This window comes from Mytilus galloprovincialis, chromosome 13 (assembly GCF_965363235.1).
Source record: "Mytilus galloprovincialis chromosome 13, xbMytGall1.hap1.1, whole genome shotgun sequence".
NCBI classification, from domain to species: domain Eukaryota; kingdom Metazoa; phylum Mollusca; class Bivalvia; order Mytilida; family Mytilidae; genus Mytilus; species Mytilus galloprovincialis.
Genome location: NC_134850.1, coordinates 35089929 through 35096850, shown reverse-complemented (window position 1 = coordinate 35096850; position 6922 = coordinate 35089929). Strand labels below are relative to the sequence as shown.

Sequence of the window (6922 nt, the reverse complement as noted above, 5' to 3'; positions counted from 1 at the left end):
GCAGTAGGTCGATGGTATTTGGTATGTAGTTGTATTAGTATTGGTACATCTTATTTCAATGGAACTATAAATATAATTTTTACTTGTGTCATCCATTAGTTTAATTTGATGTGTTTGAGCTTTTGATTTTGCCATTTGATTAGGAATTTTCCGTTTTGAAATTTTCTCGAAGTTCAGTATTTTTGTGATTTCATTTTTTGTAATCAAATTTGTTAGAATTTGCAAGTCAAATTATCAAAGAGATTGTATAATCCCACCCATTGGTACTGACTTCGAAACTTTTACATAGTCTGTAAGTTAGTATTCGTGTTTATAGATATAGGAAGATGTGGTGTGAGTGCCAATGAGACAACTCTCCATACAAATAACAATTTAAAAAGTAAACCATTATAGGTTAAAGTACGGCCTTCAACACGGAGCCTTAGCTCACACCGAACAACAAGCTATAAAGGGCCCCAAAATTACTAGTGTAAAACCATTCAAACGGGAAAACCAACGGTCTAATCTATATAAACAAAACGAGAAACACGTATATATTACATAAACAAACGACAACTACTGTACATGTTTGTTTAAAGAGAACAACTAATGATAAGTCTATGGAATTTGGTATGCAGTTGTATAAGCATTGGCACATCTCATTTTCTTGCCGATGTATAATCATGTATCTTTTCTCATAGTTCATAAACTTTGAATATATGCATAATTAAAATTTCAAGGGATTGCTGTTTTAATTTTAATATTTGCAATATGAAAATTACAGAAAGGCGAGACATATATATGTACGGACAGGTTGTATTATTAACGATTTTGTATGACAGATGACAGACAGTTTTGTATTGCATTTGCTCCTAATGATCGCACGAAAACTAAAACTTTTTTAAAAAAATCAAATATTTTTTCCCCATTATTTCGTTCAATATCCGTTTTAAAATTTTAATAAATTTATTATTAAGGTCTTTCCTTTTTCAAAAGGGAAAGACCTTACTGTATTTCTTCTGTTTATTATTATTCTTCCACCAAACTTTGACAAATTTATCCGCGTTAACTGTAAGACGTGTCGCTTTCATGTTCACACTTTGTATCGGTGTCATGAATACCTATCCGGAACTCACCCTGTGAGTCGAAATATTTTGTTGGTTCGGAGTAATCCCTCCGAAACCCAAAAACCTTGTTATCGTTCCAACACCGTAACCGTAATAGGAAGAAAAAAAACGAAGGGTGAAATTTGTTCAGGACCAGACCCTGTTTCTTCGTTACATTTGGATCGAAAAGATTCAACGACTCATTGGTAGGGTTATGCCCCTATTAAAATTAACCGGTGTCGGTTGGCCACCAAAACTCAGAAACCGTAAGTCGTAGACACCTAGGATCTTCACCATTCATCATCAATTCATGTGACTTTGAAAAATACCTCAAGGTCAAATGTGTATGTTGACCTTGACCTTTGACCTAACACCTTGTTACCGGATAATCTCAGCAACCTTAATACTTTCAGAAGTGTTGTATAGTGGAAAATGTTTGGGTCATTAATGCGCAACTTTGTTACATTTTGACCGAAGAGATTTGACCTTTCTGTAAGGGGCATAACCCCTGTTTTAGGTTTCTGAAAAGAGAAAATCAGCTTTTACTATATAACAAAAGGTCCTAGACCCATGGGGTCTTCAGCAATGACATTGGGGACTAATGACCTTGACAAAGGTCAAGGTCATGTCCCATATAGCGAATTATGTGTTTTTGACCCTATTTAAAGGATTTTCAGTGTGTTTTACAGCTTTTTAAGGTTGACCTTGACCTTTGACCTTACAACTTTTTAGTCGATATCTCAAAAACGATTGTACTTACAGAAATAGTAAATAGTGAAAAACGTTGAGGTGGATGAGGTGTAACTTTTTTACATTTGACCGAAGAGATTTGACCTTTATGTAAGGGGCATAACCTGTGTTAGAACTTTTCAATACATTCTACGTCTATTGGAACATGTATTTTACATTACAAAAGGAAAGACCTCTCAATTGTTCAAGGAACAATTGACATTTTAATTCTGTTTCGTATTTCATTTATATCAACCTTACAACATGTAGGAAAAATATCAAAAAATATACTATAACCCATGTATTAAGATGCAATAGTAAAATTAGTATCTCATATTTTCATTGTTTTTTTATGATATCTTCTTTTAATAAATCTAAATAGTTTATTAATTCGATTTAATATGCTGTATGAAGATAAAAAATTGTCTTCCAATATTAAAAGATTTAACAGACATCAAATTAAAAAAAAAATTGAGAGATATTTTTATTCAAACATCAAAGGTTCAAAATTTCAAATAGTAAATTAAAGAGAGCACTTTTCATGCACGAAAGTAAAATGTCTCTTTTTTAAAATTTTTCTTCGAACATGATGATTATTTATGTATTTGAAGATGATCAAACATTACAAAAAAAAAGAACCAAATCTTTAACATCAACTGATTTTGTAATGCTTATCAATAGTCTATGTACAATTGAGTTAACACTACTAAATAATAACCACTACAAGATGTTCTTGCTCTCAAGTGTATCATAAGTCTAGTGCATAGTATTTTATATTTTGTAAGTTGATTTGTGAAACCCATCTGATATTTTGTTGTTGTTGTTATTTTGCATTATCCACGGTTTGTTGGATTTTTAGTATCCCAAAGGGACATTCCACCTCTCAAGTATTGTCAATCCTATATTATGAAAAAAGTTTTAACTTCATAATATCATACCTTGCCAAGTTTTAGGGGTATAAACTCTCAAAACCGATGGTTACCAATTTTCTATTGTGTGATGCCCCAATCATTGGATTATAGTATCTAATTAGTTCAATGAGTGAAAAAGCGGATTTCACATGTGGTGCAGCATTATGTAACACTTCCGGAGCAATTGAAATTAGTCAAGTCTTTGTTTAGATTTGTGTTGCTAAATCTTGAGATAATTATGTTGTGCTTTTGTAGTTTTCGTCGCTTTTCGTTTTCTGTCACGATATGGACAGTTTGTTTCCCAAACACGAGTTTGAGGAATCTGATGTTCAGTAGTTGTCGTTTGTTGATGTGATTCATAAGTGTTTCTTCTTTCTCGTTTTTATATAGATTAGAATGTTGATTTTCCCGTTTAAATGGCTTTACACTACTCATTTGTGGAGCCATTTATAGCTTACCAAAGGCTGCGTAGTGAAGATCGTACTTTGACTTATTATGGTAAACTTTTATAAATTTTGACTTGGATCTTTCGCCTGTTTTATAAGTCAAATGTAATCATTAATCTATATTGTAAAATATTCGTAGTTTGATACAAAATGTAATCGCAAATATAAAAAGTTAAAGCAAAGAGCAAAGCTAAAGAAAAATGATGTAAAAGTGTTAACATCGATCGTAAAGATCTACATATCGCGTAACATTCGTTAACCATGACGATTTATGCCTGATGTTCCATAGATTGCAGACCTGTTGCAGATCATTGTCGTGTTGAAACGCATTACATTCCTGATTGACGTCACACATGAATGCGCATCTGATGACACTGATACCATAAACTGTATCAATAGAATGGCCATGTATAATTGTGACATTTTTATGCCTGCAGAAATCACCTGCAATTAAAAGGAAAAAATAGATTTGTTATTGTTAACTGATTAAAATGATTAAGAAAATGTGTGCAAAACAAAATCAAGTAATTTTGCTCACGACTTTTATGTTTGGCGTTTTTTGCATCGTCTAGTTTGCCGTCTGAGAAGAAAAAGTGAGTATACCAAAGAGAGCAATAAAAAAGAAGAAAAATTTCGAAAACACTTTTGTCAATTCTTGTCACACAATTGTTTGATATTTGAAATGCAATCTTTGGTTATTCCGGTTATGAAATAGGAAAAGCAATGATAATATACATGTAGTACACTTATAATACTAATTGTATGACGCGCACGACACGAATTTTCGTAATATTTCTTGATGCTCTACACTATAAAGTTAGCGTAATTAAAATGATTAAATGCAAAACAGGCTTTTTTAAAATGTCCTGTACCAAGTCAAGAAAATGTCCATTGTTATATTATAGTTTGTTTCTGTGTGTGTTGAATTTCAGTGTTTCTGTTGTGTCGTTGTTCTCCTCTTATATTTGATGTTTTCCCTCAGGTTAAACATGTTACCCGGATGTGTTTTATCTCAATCTATTTATGAATTTGAACGAAGGAAAACTTCTGTTGCCTTTATTTCGAACAAACAGAAGGTAAAAAGGATACAGAAAAAAGAGTACCGTTTAGAACTACTTAACTTTCTTAAATTTTTTTAACCCTCAATGAATAAGACCTCATAACTTATGATAAAGTCAAAGTGAGTGTTAATCTGTCCAACACCAAAACATAGTCTTCCTGGTCAAATGGTGACATTTCTAGAACAAAAATGATAAGTATTTAAACTAATTATACCAATACCAGCACGCATGAGGGTGCAAAAAGAGGGACGAAAGATACCAAAGAGACAGTCCAACTCATAAATCTAAAACAAACTGACATCGCCATGGCTAAAAATGAAAAAGACAAACAAACAACAGCACACACGACACAACATAAAAAACTAAAGAATAAACAACACGAACCCCACCAAAAAACTAGGGGTGATCGCATGTGCTCCGGAAGGGTAAGCAGATCCTGCTCCACATGTGGCACCCGTCGTGTTGATTATGTGATAACAAATTCGGTAAATAGTCTAATTCGATAGGTCAATGCAATACGCGACATAGGTATTCTGGGTGAAAAAAACCTTACCTTTGTTTGTACACAGGTCATAATCTGGAATGGTCTGAAGATCGACTCCTGTGGTGTCCGGACAGATAATACCATCACCATGATCCAGAACAATATATAAGTCTTTCAAGCTTACTAGGGCACAGTTACAAATGAGCTGATTGTCAGAAAGATCCCTTCAAAGAATATTTTTGCACACGTATGTTATTGACATGTGCTGACCTTTTTTGTAAAGGATTATATACAATATAATAATGTCTTTTTTTTATATTGCGTAGAATGTTTAGAAAAAATGTCGTACATGTATTTGAAGCTGAATTCCATGTAAAATGTATTCCATTGAATTGGTTTTATTCAGTAGAATTAATATACACAATTTATATATAAATAGAAAGTGAAGCATAATGATAATTTATGTTTTACAAAAATCCATTTCAAATTTAATCCATTTTTAAAACAACAAAAACAAAAGGTCGTTTAATAGAATCACTTCCAGGATAAAGGTATAGTTTAATTGTAGTTTTTTTGCATTTATTAAAACAACATAGACATATTTGTGTTTTGATCCTTCATTGTGTAAATTCATCGACATGATCTCTCCTATTTTTCAAGAAATCGTTGTTGTTCTTTGCGATAAATAAGTTACACTAATCTAAAGTAGCAAATATATGAACATGCAATTGTCAATTTCAAAAAAATCTTCGCAAATTACCGTTAATGAACGCGCTCTAATCAAGAAGAAGAATGCATGCACTAGTATGAAATGGAACTAGTAAAATTTACACTATTACTTCTTGATTATGATATCATTAATGCAACATTTCTTTAAGGTAGATGGGGTGTCTAAATTATAATCCATAGAATTTCTTAATAATTTGCCAAAATGTAGTTTATATCCTGCTTGTTTAAGAACATTAATAAAAAGAATGGGTCACCGGACTTATTTTCACACTACAGGTTGTACAAAATTGTCAAATTTTGTATAGATTATGCATGGAAAACCCAATTTTTTGTCATAAAACGAAAACTACACCATAGAATTCTGAGATAAAATATGAGAAGATAGCTCCAAAGCTATTCTATCAGATGAGAAGAAGAAAAAATGGGGTCACCGGACTCGTTTTCTTGCTACATAATAAAATGGGTAAATTCCTAACACATTCTATAGTAAAAGTAACACTATCTGAATTATCTGCCCTTGCATTTGAGTTGTCTCCCCTTATTTGGCAAAGTTGGAAAAAAATGAATCAAACAAAAGCATTTGTTTTTTGGTAAAATACAATTATAAATATGATAAAACATGGCATATTCTATATTATAGTGAAAAATCTTACTCATGAATTACCTACTAATTTCAAAATTTGCACATTTTATCAAAAATCTAGACCTTGTTTTCTGGTATTTCAAAATCCAAAATGGAGGAAGACACCCTATCTACCTTAAGGAATAATTCATAAATGAATATACTTACAAAATTTCTAAATTTGTTAGTCCTTTGAACATCTTCATATCTATGGATGTTATTAGGTTGTTTTGCAAGTCCCTTTTGACATGAAAAAAAAAATAATTAGATTTTAGAATAATCAAAGAGTAGTAATGTTATCATATTGTCTTTCTAGTGCTAACAATGAACACTGTTCTTTCCTTAAGATTTACATCATAATAGGAAGCTTAATACCAAAATTTATGATACAAAAGATATATATTAGATGGTTACGAACCATCGTACAGCGTTTATATATCTCAACTTGTTCGATTCGCTCGTGTATGTAACAACGTATTTGATTTTAACGGGGAAAACAAATGTATAACTGAAAAATGATAAGAGCAGGGTATTCAATATCACTAACTAGTCAAAACATAAACTAAATTTTATCATCGATCAAGGACATTATTCGTAAATATATATCAACATGCAGACTTCTTATACATTCCGGTATTTCACACCCAATCTTTGCAAAGCACAAAATTTCGGCATTCACCTCGAAAGGTAACAATACTTTTTTTTCAAAAGGATACAGTTACGATCCTGTTGTCAGGTAATTGAAGATGGCATATTTTAATATTTATATTGTTTCCTTGAAAGGGTCCTTGCATTGGAAATAAACACTTTTATTTTCTAAAACCAGCTGTAAGCATGATATGGGTTATGTTTTTA

General features: G+C 31.7%; 1 long non-coding RNA gene across 1 annotated transcript; it reads right to left on the bottom strand.

Moving 5' to 3' along the window:
• Positions 1 to 3334: 3334 nt before the first annotated feature.
• LOC143057648 (uncharacterized) lies at positions 3335 to 6307 on the bottom strand. Its single transcript, XR_012972774.1, has 3 exons — positions 6236 to 6307; positions 4786 to 4940; positions 3335 to 3615 (listed from the first exon to the last, which is right to left on the bottom strand). It is a non-coding gene; the product is annotated as an uncharacterized LOC143057648 (long non-coding RNA).
• Between the last annotated feature and the right edge of the window lie 615 nt (positions 6308 to 6922).